Source organism: Physeter macrocephalus, chromosome 7, assembly GCF_002837175.3.
Source record: "Physeter macrocephalus isolate SW-GA chromosome 7, ASM283717v5, whole genome shotgun sequence".
NCBI classification, from domain to species: Eukaryota; Metazoa; Chordata; class Mammalia; order Artiodactyla; family Physeteridae; genus Physeter; species Physeter macrocephalus.
Window position 1 is genome coordinate 3,283,347 of NC_041220.1, and position 19,322 is coordinate 3,302,668.

The 19,322-nt window shown below is 44.6% G+C and overlaps 1 protein-coding gene across 3 annotated transcripts in view; it reads right to left on the bottom strand.

Moving 5' to 3' along the window:
* Window positions 1-19,322, bottom strand: part of SPMIP2 (sperm microtubule inner protein 2) — a 168,912-nt gene that overhangs the window by 148,771 nt on the left and 819 nt on the right. The window contains exons 1-3 of one of the 3 annotated variants that reach the window (XM_055085793.1): window positions 18,417-18,504; window positions 17,896-18,038; window positions 15,957-16,099 (exon numbers count right to left, since the gene is read on the bottom strand). The gene's annotated coding sequence lies outside the window, so the exon portion shown is untranslated. Of the gene's footprint in view, window positions 1-8,830; window positions 9,037-15,956; window positions 16,100-17,895; window positions 18,039-18,416; window positions 18,505-19,322 lie in introns of those variants that run through there. The other 2 variants (XR_003680438.2, XR_008617738.1) reach the window with 2 other exon arrangements.

Here is a 19,322-nt window from a genome sequence, read left to right on the forward strand (position 1 = left end):
AAAAAAAAAAAAAAAAAAAAAAAAAAAAAAAAAAAAAAAAAAAGAGAGAGAAAAAGACAAACCCCTCACTTTCCCTGCGGGGACAGAGCCGGTCACAACCCAACTCAAACAGGACCTCGTTACTAGATCAATATTTCCAATTGATAAACCAATTCGCCATCTAAAAGCCAAATGAACGCATTAAAACACTGATTTTTCGTCAAGAAGACTTGGGATTTTTGTGGTTGCCCTTTGGTTGGTTAATTGGTTGGTTTTACCCGCCAGGGCTCTACCGTGCATTTAAAGCACAATTTTGGGAATACTGAATCTCATTTTAGGCTCTGCTTTAATTTGATGTTCTAAATAAGGAAGTGCCTGAAAATTGCCCGTTTCTATTTCTATGTCTCTATCTATCTATCTATCCGTTTTTAAAAATTGGGAGATCATTGTAAATTTAGGTTTGGAGACTACTTTTTTATTCTCAATACAATGTGAGCACATACGCATGTTAATAAACAACCTTGAAAATTTGATTTTAATAGCTGCATAGTATTCTATTGTATTGCTTTGGCATAATTTATTTAATAAGCCCTTTATTGCTGAATACTTAGATTGTTATCACTTTTTTTTTTTTTGGCCGTGCTGCACCGCTTGTGGCATCTTAGTTCCCAGAGCAGGCATTGAACTTGGCCACTCCACCTCCCCTTCCCCCCCCAGTGAGAGCCCAAGTCCTAACCACTGGACCACCAGGGAATTCCCTGTTATCACTTTTTTATTACTATTGTAAACAGTGCTGCAAATAACTCTTGATTATTTCTTTTTTTTTGAATTTTATTTTATTTTATTTTTATATAGCAGGTCCTTATTAGTCATCAATTTTATACACATCAGTGTATACATGTCAATCCCAATCACCCAATTCATCATGATTATTTCCTAATAATTAATTTCTGGAAATGAAATGATGAGTCAGGAAGAGTCTGGGATTATAAGTGTATAGCATGCTAGAATCTTGATTTTCCCATCTCTTCCCGTCATGTCCCCACTGAGACACGACACAGACAAGTAATGCACCTGGCTTACACGAGCACGCTTGAAAAATTGTTCTTCTACTCTAATTGAGGAGATAAAAACCCTAAAGAAAAAAATCGAGCAGAAGAAAGGAGAAAGTAAATCTGACAATTCACCTTTCCTCTGTGTGTGTGTGTGTGTGTGTGTGTGTTTGTGTGTGTGTGTGCGCGCGCGCGCGCGCACGTGTGTTTTGCTTTGTTTTGTATTTGGACCTTACTGGGGGAGGGTTGACCAAATATGAGTTCGGAAAAAATGAAGGGTCTCAAGACTGGGAGTGGGAAGTTAAGAACGGTATTTGAAAAAATATATATATATATAAAGTATCAGGAAGGGTGTGCATAGGTTTTATGCAAATACTACATCTTTTTATATAAGGAACTTGAGCATCCTCGGATTCTTGTATTTGCAGCAAGACAGGGCAAATCTGGAAGGACGAACTATATATGCTGTTGGCTGAAAATTTTTACAATTATTTTTAAGCTATATGTGCTTTCTCCTCTTTGAATTATCTGTGCAATTACTTTTCAATTTATTTTATTTAATAATACATTTATATAATTCATGTATCTTAATAAATAAAACAATTAACAGGTTAAAAAAAAGAATGGTATTTGGTGAAATGCTGAAATATTATCTTCAAATAAAATACATACAATTTTAGTAAAAAAAATTTCAACTACATTTTCATAAATGAAATTAATCTCGTAAGGAAAACTAGGTTTCAGGAACAATTCTGGCTGTGAATTGGCAGGTAAACAACTGATGCAATTTCACAGTTCAAGCGCTTACCAGCCATGAAATGAAACTTGTGAATCTCCGTGACCCCACCCGCTTCCTGACGGCATCATCAGAGCTGAATTTCTTGGCTCCTGGTATTTTAAGTTATATTCATATTTCTATTTAAATGTAGTTTTTTAATCATCTGGGAGATGGATTCAAAATGGTACAATTTTCTCCTTTAAATTGTGTGCTTAACTCCTGTCAATGTTAATACATATTGTGTGTGCACATCAAAGTAAAACTATGAATAGGCCATGCCTTGGGAGATGAAATGCTACAGATTTCACAGATACTGTCAGAAATTGCCTTCTTTCTTTCATTTTTCATTAATTCAGCGGAGACCCTCATGTATGCTAAGTATAAATGATCATGTAATTTTTTTGAGGTAAAAATGCGATGTTCTCAGAGAAATCATCTTTTCTGAAGATTCATTAGACTTTGTTTAAAAGCATAGCTTTGAGAAGCAGTCATATTTTGAAAACATGTCAGTTTCCCATACTCATCATCCTTTTCAATTCTGGAAAAATGAATACTAGGACAAGTTGATTTTAATTAACATTCTCATCAATCTCTCCAGAGTGCATTATAATTTCCATTACTTTTAAAGTGCTTCTGGAACCACAGGGGACAACATTCCCCAGTTTAACTACACAGTTACATACAAGTAAGTGCAGTAAATGTTACTACAGTATATTGATTTTTTTTGATTTTTTACTTTTTTGGCCACGCCATGTGGGATCTTACTTCCCTGACCAGGGATCGAACCTGCACCCCCTGCAGTGGAAGTGCAGAGTCTTAACCACTGGACCGCAAGGGAAATCTGGTATTTTGATTTAAGGAACTCGTTGAAGTTACTCAAAGCTGCTTGGTCAAAAAACTAAGGATTAGGTCCTGTCAATATGCTGTGTTTTATGAACTAGTTAGCTATCTACAAATTTAAGAAAACAAGTGAGGATGAATTATCTCTTTGTGTGGAATGAAGAGGTATGCTTAGAGGAGAGGTTCGATTACAAAAGTTTGTACACTTTTGTTTTCTTTAGAAGGTTATCTCCCTTTTAAATTTATTTTTAATTAATTAATTTATTTTTGGCTGCGTTGGGTCTTCATTGCTGCGTGCGGGCTTTCTCTAGTTGTGGCGAGTGGGGGCTACTCTTTGTTGCGGTGCATGGGCTTCTCATTGTGGCAGCTTCTCCCGTTGCGGAGCACAGGCTCTAGGTGCACAGGCTCAGTAGTTGTGGCACGTGGGCTCAGTAGTTGTGGCTCGCGGACTCTAAAGCGCAGGCTCAGTAGTTGTGGCACACGGGCTTAGTTGCTCCATGCCATGTGGGATCTTCCCGGACCAGGGCTTGAACCCGTGTCACCTGCACTGGCAGGTGGATTCTTAACCACTGTGCCACCAGGGAAGCCCTGTGCGCTGTTTCTATAGGGGGTGGAGCAATCTTATAGCTTGGATGTATGCAGGGCAAAGCTATCAAATGGATTTTGTGTTACAAAACTTCCTCATAGAAACCAGAACAATGCTTGACACCTGAGGTTAAACAGGGTTGAACTCACCCTGCATCTACCTGAAGACAACCCACCACTCATCCTGTCATATAAGAAATTATATTTAGTTTTTTTAAAAGCATATATTTGAACTTAGACACTCTTTTGGCTGATATCACCTTCCCATTGTGGTCACCACACATCATCGTTCCTGGTTAGGTCAGGTGCCCCCAGATCATGCCGGGCTGTCTTTTCACAGACCCCGATCACAGACCCTTAGAAATCCTAAACACCAGGAATGGATAAACAAGATGTGGTATACATACACAATGGAGTATTACTCAGCCATAAAAAAGAATGAAATAATGCCATTTGCAGCAACATGGATGGACCTAGAGATTATCATAGTAAATGAAGTAAGCCAGACAGAGAAAGACAAATATCATATGATACCACTTACATGCAGAATCTAAAAAGATGATACAAATGAACTTATTTACAAAACAGAAATAGACTCACAGACATAGAAAGTAAACTTATGATTACCAAAGGGGAAAGGTCGGGGGGAGGGATAAATTAGGAGTTTGGGATTAACAGATACACACTGCTATATATAAAATAATCTTGTACAGCACAAGGGACTATATTCAATATCTTGTAATAACCTATAAGGGAAAAATCTGAAAAAGAATGGATATATGCACATGTATAACTGAATCACTTTGCTGTACACTTGAAACTAACACCACATTGTAAATCAACTATACCCCAATATCAAATAAAAATTAAATTAAAAAAAAAATCCTAAACACTGAAAAAAACCCACAGTGCCTCATCCCCACATGCGATTCTAAACAACAATAACAATAAAAAACCACTAATTTATAGGATAGAGTCCAACAAATTCTGATGTTCCTTCTGACACTTTTTCCTTTTTGCTTTCTTCTCTCCTGTCTCCCTCCCTCCCTTCCTTTATTTTCCCCTTTCTGTCTCTTGAATTCTTTCAAAACATATATTTTTAAATGTCCCTGCTATGCTGGTGCCCTAAATATGTACTTGTTTAGTCTGTCTATTCTGTTACTCAACACTCCCTACTAATGGACGCACCTCTAAATGTCCTCAGTTTGCTGGCGCCCCTACAACCATCTCTAGTAGGAATACCAATAATATGTCTAAATGTCTCTGCTCACTCGAGTCATGAAGATGAGTCCACTGCTCCTCCTTTAGTCTTTCTTCCAAAGGGGAAGAAACCAAATGAAATGCATGACCCTGGCTGGAACCATGGCCAACGATAAAACGGTATTTTAGGGGCGATCGAAAGTCTTTGAATATAGACCAAATTTTAGATATAATCAAATTAAATTTCTTAGGAATTATACTGGTATTGTGATTGCATAGGAAATGTTCTCATCAATAGGAAGTGTATGCCGAAAAATTTAGGGGTTTACTGTCATGATGCTTTTAACTTGCAAATTGTTCAGCAAAAAAAATGTGTGTGTAATGTGTGTGTATATATATATATATATATATATATAGAGAGAGAGAGAGAGAGAGACAGACAGAGGAAGAGAAAGACAAAGACAGAGACAGAGAGAAAATTCAAAATGTGACAAAAATGTGGTAAAATATGTACTGTTGTTTCAACTTTTCCGTACGGCAGAAACGACATAATCACTAAAACTAGAATGCCAAGAAACACAAGAAACCCAGTTGATGTTCTATGGAGCTAGTACTGGGGTTTTCCATAGTCCGTAAGGCAGGTGGAGGGCTATAGCTTTGATTCACTAGATTCATCAAAGAGATCTAAGCTTTAAAGATCATTTCAGTCATTTTAAATCATTTAGATAAACGGATTCAGGCGCACACACACACACACATAAGGACCTGAGTTCAGTCAGCCCTAGAAGTCACTGGCCAAATGCCCATTGCTTTCTGAGGAAGTCCAGCCCTTTAAAAGCCAGCTAACTGGTTTCTTTTGATGAATTTCTTCTACAGCGTCAGCTTTCTAGGAGCTCAGAAACTGCTAGGAATCAATAAAGCAATATTTCTTATTCTCTCCCGATCAATAAAATATAGTTTCTTCCTTTATTCATCCAATTACTAAAAATTTAGCGACGGCCTACGCTGAGCCAGGGCCAGTGTTGTTCTCAGAACACACACGAAGTACGTGGCCTCTGTCCTCAAGGAGCTCAGGGTCACCTGGAGAGGCAGTTGTATAACACATGACTACAGAATAATGTAAAAAGTACTTCAAGTACGGTCCATACAAGCTGCTTTGGGAGCACAGAGTGAGAAGCCCTACACTAGCTGGTGTGTGGGGAGGAACGGTGAAGAATCAGGGGATAACGATACAATAATAAACAATGATGGTAACAGCAACAAGAACGATAATAGTGGTCCGAGACCAGGAAAGTCCTAACTATAACAGCTATACTTAAGCAGGAGTACAGGAGGGTGGATTTGGCAGAAGTCAAACAAATTACCCACCCCCCCACCCCACCCCGCCGGAAAGGCGCCTGGACATATCAATACAAATCTCGGAGAAAATTTTTTTTTTTTTGCGGTACGCGGGCCTCTCACCGCCGTGACCTCTCCCGTTGCGGAGCACAGGCTCCGGACGCGCAGGCCCAGCGGCCACGGCTCACGGGCCCAGCCGCTCCGCGGCACGTGGGATCCTCCCGGACCGGGGCACGAACCCGCGTCCCCTGCATCGGCAGGCGGACTCTCAACCACTGCGCCACCAGGGAAGCCCGGGGAAAATATTTTAACAGGTCTGCCCGGCTGAAACATTTTGCCATGGCCATAAACTCCCTTCCAGGTGCTTCACTCATGTTATCTAGCTAATATCGTCTCCATTTAAATAGGCCCTGAGGCTCATGGGAGGCATGTGAGTTGCCTCTGGACAAGCAGCTGGTATGTGGCAAGACAGAATCTAGGTTAGGACTCAAGGGTCTTGGACACTTGTTCCATCTTGCTATGTAACATCACCTGCCCACAGGCCTTTGCTTAGGAAGGCCTTGAAGAGGAGTAAGAATTTTGCAGGTGAACCTTGTAGGGAAGAGGCTTCTGGGCGAGAGGTGAATACACAAGGCATTGAGGCATTAAGAGAGTCTGGCAAATCCTTGTAGACCCTATTGTTAGGAATGATTGGAATAGAAGTTATGTGCGTGGAAAGTGGTGGAGGAGAAAACTTGGCGGGGCTCTGGAGTAAGAAACAAGGGGCTTATATCTCACGGAGTGAGTGTTAGAAAGCCACGGAAGGAAGGGCTTTCAGCTTTGGGATTTATACGATCGATTCGCCTTTTTCAAAGACCCTTCTGTGCAAAGGCCCAGGCAGTTTCTAACAGGAGGGGAGCCAGCCAGGGGGAAGAGCCAGGCACCGGCTGGGTACCCACCGAAAGATGGGGCCTGCGCTGTGGAGGGGGCTGCAGGGTAAGGACGTCCTACCCTTGCCTGCCTTCTCTACACAACTTATGGTCCTTCTTTCAACAAGACTAACTGTAACGTCTTTTCATTGTTCTCATAAAAAGCATCATGGCAATACGTTCTTTTAAAAAAGGTTGAATAGGTATCACTTTTGCAAATGGTGCTAGGAAAGCAATAGTTTCCTCTGCTAATTGCGTGGGAATACTCTGAAATTCCCATGCTGCTCCTTCAGAGGCATTGTGTGTGTGCGTGTGTGCGTGTGCGCGTGTGCGTGCGTGTGCGTGCGTGTGTGCGTGTGCGTGGGGGGAGGGATCGGAGACAGGAGATAAGGCTCGGGAGAAGGCGTGCCCAGACGAGGTCAATGGCAGTAGAGGGGTGGGAGGTTTGCATTGCCATTCAACATAATTTAGTGAGTGAGTCGACTTTTTTTTTTTTTTTTTGCCGCACCACGTGGCTTGTGGGATCTTAGTTCCCCGACCAGGGACAGAACCCACCGCTTAGCAGTGAAAGCGTGGAGTCCTAACCACTGGACTGCCAGGGAATTCCCTGATGCAACATAATTTTAAGGATTGAACCCAGGGACTGAAAGTGAGAAAGTGAGTCAAAGATGATGCCTGGTTTTGCCTGAGCAACTACGTGTAAGGTTATGTCATCCTCCAAGACACGGATACACCTGGAGAGAGATTTCAGAGGCAAGATGTTGAGTTTGAATTTGAACGTGTTGATTTTGCATATGGATGCCCAGTTTGTTGAAAAGGCCCCTTTCTCCACGGAATTACCTTTGCCCCTTTGTCAAAAATCAGCTGATTATATTTTTGCAGGTCTATTTCTGGTTTTTCTATTGTGTTCCATCGGTCTATGTGTCTATCCTTTGCCTTGATGAATGCTGCTTTTTATAGTAAGTCTTAAAACTGGGTAATGTGAGTCCTTCAACTTTGGTCTTTTTTTATCAGAAGTGTTTTGCTTTTCCGTATGAATTTTGGAATCAGATTGTCAATACCTACAAAAAAGCTTGCCGAGATTTTGACTGGCATTGCACGGATTCAATAAAATAAGTGGGGAAACCCTGGCATCTTAATATTGAGTCTTCTGATTTATGAACATGGTATTCCTCCCTATTTTACTTAGATATTTTCGATTTCTTGTATCAGAGTTTTTGCAGTTTTCTGCATACAGCTCTGGTATGTAGCCCTAAGTACTTCATTTGTTTTTATTGGCCATGCCTATTTTGAGGTATCTGTGTACATCTTTATGCAGACGTCCTGTGGGCAAGCCTGGAGGTCTGGGGCATTGTCTGGGTTGGAATTCAGGTTTGGTATCATCACATTTGTCATGAATGTCACATTTCCCAGGGACAGAAGAAAATAGGGCTGAGGATTAAAAGTCATCTTAATTACCATCAAATGGTTAATGCTGGTTCTTGTTCTAAGTTTAAGAAGTAAATCAAGGAAGATCTGAGAACCCCACGAGGGCTGAACACGTGTGCTTCAGCACTAGAGAGCATGTGTTTAGCTCCTGGCCCTGGGACCTCAAGTCTCAGCTCCACCTAATTGTAAAGCATGTATGGTAACAGTGCCCACCTCATAGGGTCATTGGAAAATTGCTTATGACGGTGCATCTGGAGGACACAGAACACTGCTTGGCATGGCCAGCACTCAATACCTGTCGGGCGCTGTGGTTAGTTACGTAAGTGAGTTGCCAGGAGCCCATCTGGGGAAATGCCTTGGAAAAAACTTAATGGTCTTTGAGAGTCCTGGCATTGTTAGGTAATGACTATTGATCTTCACAAGAAAAGACAGGATTCACAGCTTGCGTTAATTTTTCTTGCACAACATACGCCCAGGACTCAGTGCCCCCCCCCCTCCCCACGGCGGACTGCATAAGAGAAAAAATATATAGCATCTGAAATTTCCTGCTGAAAGCTGTCGGGCGCTGTGGTTAGTTACGTAAGTGAGTTGCCAGGAGCCCATCTGGGGAAATGCCTTGGAAAAAACTTAATGGTCTTTGAGAGTCCTGGCATTGTTAGGTAATGACTATTGATCTTCACAAGAAAAGACAGGATTCACAGCTTGCGTTAATTTTTCTTGCACAACATACGCCCAGGACTCAGTGCCCCCCCCCCCCTTCCCGACGGCGAACTGCATATGAGAAAGAATATATAGCATCTGAAATTTCCTGCTGAAAGCTCTGTTTAGAAACCAGGGCTGCTAGTGCCTCTTGATTTGTGTTTCCAACATTTCCCAAATTAAGTATGAGAGTTGTGACTGGATATTGCCATGGACCCACAATTTCTTTCTGAAAGAAAACAAGGAAAGTGGTCAGAACTCATCTCCTGCTTCCTATCCCTCCCTACCACCAGGGGTTGCCTAGCCTTGTTCACAGAGGTTACTGACCTGGTTTAGTCTGTCTCCAGCTTTGCAGGAGTTGGCCCAACCTTGGACCCAGAGTCCTTCAAAAGAATCCCACTTCTGGGCAAGGACAGAAATCGTGCAGTGACAACTGGATGGTCTGGACATTGTCTGGCACTTTGTTTGACCAGGGGCAGGGGTGGGGAGAAAGAATTGAAACCCTTTCAGAAAGTCTTTATTCTCTCCAATTCCCATTTCATTGTGTTTAAAAGAAAGGTCAAAGGAATATCTTGGCCAGCAAAAGGAATGCGCTCTAATATTGACAGGTCCCAGGAAAGAGACCCACAGCTAAATTTGCATCTGACATAGTAGCATAGACTGCAGATGCTTTAATCACACAAAGAGCTAAACAGGTGCTCTGCTGAGATCTCTTGTAGTATTATTGTCAGGGGAAAACCGATTGGCCTAGGACCCAGGGCCAGTGCTGCTGCTACTATTTGTTCTAAAAATTCTACAGTGCTTTTGTGTTCACAAATTGCCATAGATCTTGATGGAAGTTGTCTTAAACTGCAGAAAGCATGTCTTGAATGTGTGTGTGTGTGTGTGTGTGTGTTTAAAATCACCATGAAGATAAATGGGTGGAAGAAATGCTTCAAGTTAAGTTTGCACAGATTCTACTGGGTTACCAGCTTGTAAGCCTGCCAGTAACCTTGGGCGGAGACCATGGAGAGCTCCTGGAGCATAGTTCTTTGGCCCATGATGGGCCAGGTAAGGCACAGATTGATTTGATCTGAAAATTTGTTAAAAATATGCGAATTGCAACTGTCACAAACATACCACGTGGGAATGTAAATTGGTGGAGCCACTATGGAAAACAGTATGGAGGTTCCTTAAAAAACTAATAATAGGGACTTCCCTGGTGGTGCAGCGGTTAAGAATCCATCTGCCAATGCAGGGGACACGGGTTCGAGCTCTGGTCCGGGAAGATCCCACATGCTGCGAAGCGACCAAGCCCGTGTGCCACAACTACAGAGCCTGTGCTCTAGAGACCACGAGCCACAACCACTGAGCCCGCATGCCGCAACTATTGAAGCCCACGTGCCTAGAGCCCGTGCTCCGCAACAAGAGAAGACACTGCAATGAAAAGCCCATGCACCACAACGAAGCGTAGCCCCCGCTCGCTGCAACTAGAGAAAGCCCACGCGCAGCAACGAAGACCCAACACAGCCTAAAATAAATAAATTTATATATTAAAAAAACTAATTATTAGAGCTACCATATGATACTGCAATCCTACTCCTGGGAATATATCAGGAGAAAACTATAATTCAAAAAGAAACATGCACCCCAATGCTTATAGCAGCACTATTCACAATAGCCAAGACATGGAAGCAACCTAATGTTCATCAATAGAGGAATGCATAAAGAAGATGTGGTACATCTATACAATGGGATATTACTCAGCCACAAAAAGAATGAAATAATGCCATTTGCAGCAACAGGGATGGACCTAGAGATTATCATACTAAGTGAAGTTAAGTCAGACAAAGACAAATACCATATGGTATCACTTATATGTGGAATCTAAAATAAGGCACAAATGAACTTATCTATAAAACAGACTCACAGACGTAGAGAACAGACTTGTGGTTGCCAAGGGGGAGGGGGTGGGGGACTTGGAGTTTGGGGTCAGCAGATGCAAACTATTATATATAGAATGGATAAACAACAAGGTCCTCCTGTACAGCACAGGGAACTATATTCAATATCCTGTGATAAACCATAGTGGAAAAGAATATGAAAAAGGATATGTATATGTGTAACTGAATCACTTTGCTGTACAGAAGAAATGAACACATTGCAAATCAACTACACTTCAATAAAACACATTAAAAAGAAGCATACCAGTGTGAATTTTAGTCTGTAACTAAATTGGATCTCTGGTTCCTTTGATATTTTTATACATAGTTTTTAGATTTAGTCATTGGAGTGCTAGGTGCAGATTTACACATGTTCATATTTGGAATCAATAATTCTGACACAAAAAATGGGACAATAAAAAATGGGACAATAACACACAGATTAGTAGATGGCAAAATCATCCCTTGCTTTTTGAAATGGACATAAACCTGGCAATAGATTCCATATTTGTAAGAGTCAGTTCTGGTTTTTCATGTATTTGATCAAAGCAGAGATGCCATCAGACTTGGGTTTGATGCATCTGACAAGCAGCTCCTATTCTGCCCTGTGGAGCACGGAAGCCTTTCTTTCTGGAGACAGAAGCCCTGCCTAGCTCTGCAAGCACTCTTAGCCTTGTGAAAATGCTGATCATCCCCAGCTAGGAACCACTGCCCCAGATAAAACATTATTTACCTTTGAGGCTCTGGGCTGCTTGCTATAAGTAATTAAAGTTTATTTACTAAAATAGACTAAATAAAAGAACTATCTCTAAGTTCAACATTCTGTCTGTAAAGTCAATTAGGCCAATATATTTTTAACCTAAAATCTTCCTTTCCTAGAAATTTGAAGGGCCATATAAATATTCTTTGACTAAAGCTATTCCTTTAAGGGGAAGGGAGAGATGAGAAAGAGTATTTACTTTTTTTTTTTTTAGTATTTACTTTTTAAATTAAAAAAAATTTTTTTTTGGCTGGACCGCACAGCTTGTACGTGGGGTCTCAGTTCCCCGACCAGGGATTGAACCCAGGCCCTCCGCAGTGAGAGCGCAGAGTCCTAACCATTGGGCCACCAGGGAATTCCTGAATATTTACTTTTATAAATCCTGTTTTGAGTCATTGTCATAGTAATCTAGCAAGGAAGATATTTTTAAACTATATTTTACAAAGGTAGAAACTAACGTTCAGAGAGGCTAAGCTCTTTCCTCAAGGTCACAGAGCTCATGTCTATCAGAAAAGGCTTTCAAATTCAAGGTTGTGTGATAGTAGATTCTAAGGTTTTCCCACTATATCATATATTCCACTCTGCCCTTATAAAGCTGCATTTTATCGACTCCACTGGGAAAAAGATGACATTTTTTCCCCCTGCAGCTACGTGATAAAGTTCTGTTGGTCCAATCACTTCTATGCTATCTTCTGTGTCAACAGCCCTGTCTCTGACGCACCCAACCAGGTTTGGGTGGAGTTCTGTGAGTTTACTCCGGTCTGTACCCTGATTTAACTACCTTTGGATTCTTACAGACAGCTATGATGCCACAGGCTCATTCCTCATAGGTGAGCTAAGCATGAGACGGAACCAAACTCAGTTTTAAATGTCTTACCAGCACTTATCGCTGGTCATACTCACGTGACAAGTAAAATGTTCATATAAGAAGAACACTGAGGATGGCCAGGACCATGGTGATGTGCCTCTCCAGGGCCTGGAAGGTTCTCTTCCGAGCTATATCTCACCTATTATCTTTACTGCTTCTTGTATCAGATCCCAGCCAATGGTCAGAGTTTTTTTGTTTTTAGTTTTGTGCTGTTTTTTGCCATTTACTGGTGCTTTCCTCTTTCAGGTCTCTGACTTGATATATCTTCATATTGAAGGTTTCCTCCTTCAACCCCCATAAAGGCAATGTGCTCCCGCTCCCCCAGCTCCCCACCCCGGACTTCCCTCCTTTAAATTTTTGTGTTGCAAAATAACTGCACCTTCTGATAGTTAAAACATACAATGCAACAAAATAGCCTCCTTTTCCAAACCGGCCCTTAGTGCATGTTTCCCACGCCCTTGTTTGCCCTTCACTTCCTTTGCCTAATTTAGATTTGCAAGCTCAACACACAGACTCTCTGTCTTTGTTTATGTACATATGGTATCTAGCACTAGTCTTGGGTTTAACAAATATTAAATAATCATGACTTCAGAATGATTGTTAGTATTGGTGTTTAAAAAAATCACAGCTGGTCAAGAATACTGCTTTTTTCTTTTTTTCCCCCTCACAGACGTTGTCTGATTTTGTAGCTCTTATAGCAGACAGCTGTATTATAGCACACTTGCTTTACCCTTGAATACCACTTGGAGACCAGAGCTGGTGATAATTGTAGCTGCTTTTCTTCATTGGAACACATTTACAAATTCTGCACTGCATACCAGTGTGCTTGTGGATGTAATTTCAGTTGTATGTAACCACCTTAACATAACTGGAGAAACCCAGATACAATTTTATACAATGTTCCATTGTGCATGTTTGAAATGGAAGGTTTTCTTTCTCTCTGCATAATTAGTTTAAGCATTCATGATATCCAGTATGGGCTTTTAAAATCTATGCATTAAACACTCATTGACTGTGTGGTGGCAATTACATTGTTAGGTTTTGAACTGAAGTCCTTAATTTTACCTATTTTCAGGCTTAAAAAAACAAACAAAAAAACCCCCGAGTCTGCATACCTTACCTAAACCCTTTTAGAGGTCTCCTTAAAATTGGCAGACTGATTTTGCACGACAGTTCCACAGGGCGATTCATAAAAATAAATGCCAAACACTAGGCAACAAAAGAAGGAATTGACAGTGGATCAAAAGTTTAAAAACGCATTTCCTTTAAGAAATGTCAGCATCAGCTTTCTCACAATCAGGAAATAAAGAAGGCTGTGCTTTCCCACTGGTCCAATAGTTCAAATGCAAACACATCAGCAGAAGAAAGTGGTTATGTCAGGGTGCAGGATGCAATCGTGTAACCGGATAAAACAGTTTTATTTGTTAGCTCGAATATATATTTCTGATTTATATTTTGATTTAATTTTGTGGCCAAGGCAGAACCAAGGTCATAATATTGATAAATTAGGAAAAAATGGTTTCTTCTTTTAGAATCAAGTCCAAAATATCTACACATCGAGATGACATCTACATTAACATCATTCTTACTCATGTGACTACATCCTCAGCTCTGAATTTATTAGGATTCCTATAAAATCAAACCTAAGAGTCTGAGTCTAATTGTGTATTCGATACACTTCATTTAACTTGTTTCATGAGCTCTCTATGTACACACTGTCTCTCCCTGGGCTCTGTAACTGTATTTTCCACCAGGGACTCTGGAATGCTATTTGCAGGTAGATACAATATTTCCTAGTGGAGTGTGCTCTGTTGAAAGCGATATAGTGTCTAAACTATAGGCTTCCACTCTCCTGAGATTCAAGTAACTGCAAAACAATGTGAATAAAAATTGTATGGGAGGAGCCGGATTCATGGGAGGAACACCTTTACTAGAATTCAACCCCTCTCAGCTCTAAACCTTGCTTTCAGACAGTTGTAACAGCTGGACAAGATCCTAACGAGAGGGATCTCTTGTCTTAGAAGAGTGCAGCTTCCTGGATCCTAGTGGATGGCCCTGGCCATTCTCCTAGATGAGGTGAGTAAATTAGGCAAATGCCTGGCACACAGAGTCAGCTCCCATGAGGCCAGGAAACGGAGCACGCTTGTCTTATCCATCACTGGTACTCCAAACATAGAGATCAGTACCTAGTACACAGCATGCAATAAATATCAATATTTATTGACTGACCAGTGAATGTTCAAGGTGTTTTTTTGAATGAAATGACTATAGATAGATAGATGTAGATGTATCAATATTACTCTTATGTTGTAGCTGGACCCATAGGAATTAAAAAAAAATATCTACTCACTTTAAAAGATGACTGCAAACACCTAACCTATATAATATATTTAGAGAAGTGTTACTATTAGGTTTTACTGTTGGAATCATCAATGCTTTTTGAAGTTACAAGTCGAATGGTATTAAGGCCAGAACTTGAAATGCATTTCTAGACTTAAAACCCAGTGTTCTGTCTCTCTATCCCCTAATGACTTTCTAGATAATACGATGGTTGTAGAAACAGAACAAAGAAACTGTCATCTTTATACGTGCCTTTATGAAGCAGCATAATAAATGGCTTACTTTATGGTTATTGGAGCAGTTTGGTTTAGGCTAATTGGCAAACTGGCAGGTCTGTGTCTAAGTCTGTCACCCATGGTATACATAGCATACTGTTGGTGCACAAATGTTAATAAAAAAATAACAAATTAAAAAAAAATCTACTCACTTTAAAAGATGACTGTAAACACCTAACCTATATATTTCATTATATACATTATATTATATAAAATATAGAAAACACAGCAATGCACGCCAAGTATCAGGTGTCCTAGATGCCGAATGGCATTAAGGCCCTTACATAAGTAGATTACAAACAGTGGGAAAATTAACTTGAACTGAAATTAAACGATAGCTTAGAGGTTGACAGCGAGTCAGTGATTTTGTTGGTGGACAAGACCTACTATCAGGCCTCACCTGAGGTCACTGGGGCAATTCAGTACCACAGCAGTGCACTCAGAAGAAGAAGAGCTGGGTTTGCATCTGTAATTCACAGCTTTCTGGCTGTGCGGCCCGGGTGAGTTGAGTTCCTGCCCGCTGCCCAGGCTTTGAGGGGCCCTGCCCCGGCTTCACCCTCCCCAAGGGACAAGGAATTCCAGGCTTTCTGAACACCTTGGGCCCTGGAACTCACCGCCCTGCCACCTCCAGGCCTGACTGTCCAAGGCTGGACTATCGCTGGAGGAGTCACCAGGGGGTAGCTTTTGTGAGGGGTATGGTGTGCAGGCTAGGGTGTCCTCGCGTGTATGAGCCTTTTTGTAATACATGATGGAGCAGAGATGGGAAGAAAACGGGGTGTGAGTTTCAGGCCAGAAGCCAGTAGTCACTGCCACACTGTGTTCCAGTTAATTTATAGCTTTAGGAATTTACAATGGGGTCTACATTAGCTTGCCCTGGGCCCTTCCAAACTTCCAGGCAGGCCTGGAACTAGAGCAAGTCACGTAACCTATTTTAGTCTTCGTTTCCTCATCTGTAAACAGGATGATAATAACTGTTCCACTAACCTCAAAGGGTTGGGACGAGGATGATCTTAAAAATAACTACCGTTTGTTGAGCACACACCATGGTTCAAGCACCTTACAAGTCACTGTCACTTTGCATGGATTCTACTGGATCCTCGAAAATCTTCAGGGTATGCCATTTTTATCTGCTTTTAAAAGAAGAGAAAACAGGCTCAGAGAGGTTAAGTTTCTCTCCTGGCCTCCCCTTCCCCATCAGAGGTAATGTATGTATCAGTTCCATACACATACAAGGTAACACTATAGTTATTCGTTCACTTACATCACGTTGGGGGATCAGCAGTGAACAAAAGAACAAAAAACTCACTGACGTCGGAAGCTTACGATATGGTGGAGGGAAACAATAAATACATCAAGTAAGTAAAATCATCGTATGTCAGATGGCAGCAAGCAAAGCAAGGAAGAGAACTAGGGCATGTGGAGATACAGGGAAAGTGACATTTGAATAAAGATATGAAGGAGGGGAGAGAACACCATTCTAGGTTTGGTTTGCTGTTGTTTTCTGGTGGCCTAGGGGAGTGGGTCACTAATTCAGGAGGCAGCAGAACAGCAGAGGGAAAGGCCATGAGACTGTGGCTTGCTTACTGTGTTCCAGAAGCAGCTCGGAGGCCAGTGTGGCTGGGAAATGAGCAGGGGGTAGAATAGTAGGAGATGAGGTCAGAGAGATAAAGGGGGCGGGGGTGGGGAGGGAAGGAGAACCAGGTCTATAGGTCATTTAGGCCATGATAAATAAGGACCTTGGCTTTCACCTTAAAAGTGATGGGGAGCTAATGGACTTTTTGTTGTTGTTAGCAGAGGAATGACATGAGCTGGAGTGAAAAGACTCACCCCGACTCACTGGGTGCTGGAGGCAAGGGCAGAAAGAGGGAGGCCAGGTAAATGGTTACTGCAAAGCTGTGGACCAAGGTCATGGCCGTTGAGGTGGTGGGTAGAGGTGAGATTCCAGACATGGTACTCTGAAGGTTGAGCTGACAGGTTTACTGAAACCCGGGGTGCGGGGCGGTAAGAGAAAGGAAAGAGTCAAGAAAGAAGCCAAGGCTCTTCGCCTGGGCCGGGGGTGACAGAGGTAGATGCCATTAGCAGGAATGTGGAAGTCTGTGGGTGGGGCATGTCTGGGTCAGGAGATCTGGAGCCTGGTTTTTGCACAGGTGAATCCCGAGATGTCTACTGGGCACCAGATGGGGATGTCAGGTATGTTTTTTCACTTCATTGGATCTGACTTTTCTTCTCCTCTCTCTTCACAGAGCTGTAATGGCACTTATTCAAGGTGGTGGTGGTCTAGGTCATAAAGAATTGGATGCTGGGTTTCAACTAAGGGGTTCGAGAGAAATATGGGGAAGCAGTTGGAGCACAGGGTAACATCAAGGGTCTAGAGAGATAATTTGTAACTCAGATTGTTTCAGGAGGTTCGGCCAGGACGGTCCCTTCTCTTGGAAGCCACACAGTCTGTTTAATGCCACACAGGTGACTTCAGGACCCTAAAACGTTCGTTCATAATCTATTCCAAGTGTTTACAATAAACTAGATGTCCAAAAAGTTATGTTTGAAAATTTGAAAAGTGTTCAACGTGGTAGCTCCTGAAAGTAGCAATCCTCCTCTGAGGGCGGCCTCCATAGAGACAGCAAAGCACGAACTTGACGCGGGTGGGGAAGGGGAACCAGATGAAAATCAAGCTCTAGGACCAGGACTCCAGGGCTGTTCCGGCTGCTTGGCTGGTCTTACACACCTCGACCTGGCTCGGGGATGGGCGTGTGAGGGGGGAGGACGCAGCAGGACTGGTGACACCTTAAAGGGCTCTGACCTAGTGCCTCTGCGCCAAGTGAGCCCGGATCGGATCCGGGGTCTGGCCGTTTACCCGGCTCGTGCCAAGCCACATCTGCCAGTGTTTCTGCTTATGTCACAGAACTTGCTGTCCGGGTCTCACCTTTAAATCTGGAGTGTTCGCCCGTCTGGGGGTGGTGTTTGGTCTAGAGTTGAACTGGCACGTTTCCATCTCCCTCCTTTCGTGGTCATTTAAGTGTCTGAAAGTGCCCGGTGAGCACGGAAGGCAGGAGAAGAACGCTGTCCCTGCAGCAAGTTAAGGAGAAGCCAAATAAATCCCTAGAGGACTGATCGCCTCTGGAGTGACTCGGAGCCAACCCCTGGGTTCAAAACGACTGCTCAGGGCGGCCCAAGCTGCGGGCCGGGCTTCTGTTCCGGGTCGACGTGCCGCCCCGGCGGCCGAGGCCCGGCGCCAGGGCCAGTCTGGAGGGGCGACGCGACGCGGCAGGTCCCCCGGGACGCGCGTGGGGTGTGGGCAGGCGGCGCGGCGTGAGCCGCCAGAGGGGAGGCTGCGCCCTCCGCCCGGCCGCCAGGGCGCGCCGCCTCCCCGGGGCCAGGTGGTGCGGGGCCCCCTCCAGCCCGGCCCGGGAGCGGCGACCCCCGGCGGCCCGGCGCGCGGCTCACCTGGGCCGCCGAAGGTGCAGCTCCGGAGCGAGGGCGCGGCCGGCTGGCTGGCGGGCGGCGTGGGGGCGGGACCCGGCGCCGGGACGCCCCGCCCCGGCCGACGCGGCGCGCGCCCAGTGGCCGCCGGCCCGTCACTCGCTCTTCACCATGGTTGCAGCACAAAGCGCCCGGCCCCGGAGGCCGCTTCCTCCCTGAGCGCGGCGGGGCGGCGCGGTGGCGCAGGAGGAGGAAGAGGCGGGGAAGAGGAGGGGAGTCGCCGCTTCCCAAACACTCTCCGGGGGGCTGTGCGCGACGCCCGCCGCCAGGAGTCCGGACCCGGTGCCCGCGGCCCCTTCCCTCCGCGCCCGCAGCCCGGGAACAAAGTTGCCGAGAGCCAGCGGGCCGAGCGCGCAGCCGGGGGCGCTCTGGCCGCTCCGCGCGCGCAGATGGGGGGCGGCGGCGGAGCGCACGGCGGCGGCGGGGCGGCCCGAGGGGATACAGCAGCCGTCGGGGAGCTCGGCCGACCGCAGTAGACGGAGCCCCGGCGCGGCGGCGGGGACGGCGGCCGAGGCGAGCCGGCTTCGCAGCGCCCGGACCTGAGCCGGTCCTCGGACGGCGGCCGCGGCGCCCCCGAGTGCTTCCCGGAGCCCCCGAGAGGAGGGGGCGGCCCTGCGCGCGGAGGAGCGCGAGGCCCGTGCGCCCCAGCCAACCCCTCCCCGCCGCTCGAACTCCCTAAAAATAACTCAGGCCGGCGGGGGCCGGGAGGAGCCGCCGCCGTCCCCGAGAGGAGCCGGGGAGGCGTGTCGAGCCCAGGCCCGTGGGGAGCCTTCCCGGCCGCGCGGCGCGGGGGAGGCGGAGGAAGCGGGAGCTCCCGGCAGCCGGGCGCCGCGGGGGCCCTCGGGCCTCGCGCGCCCCCCCCCCCCCCCC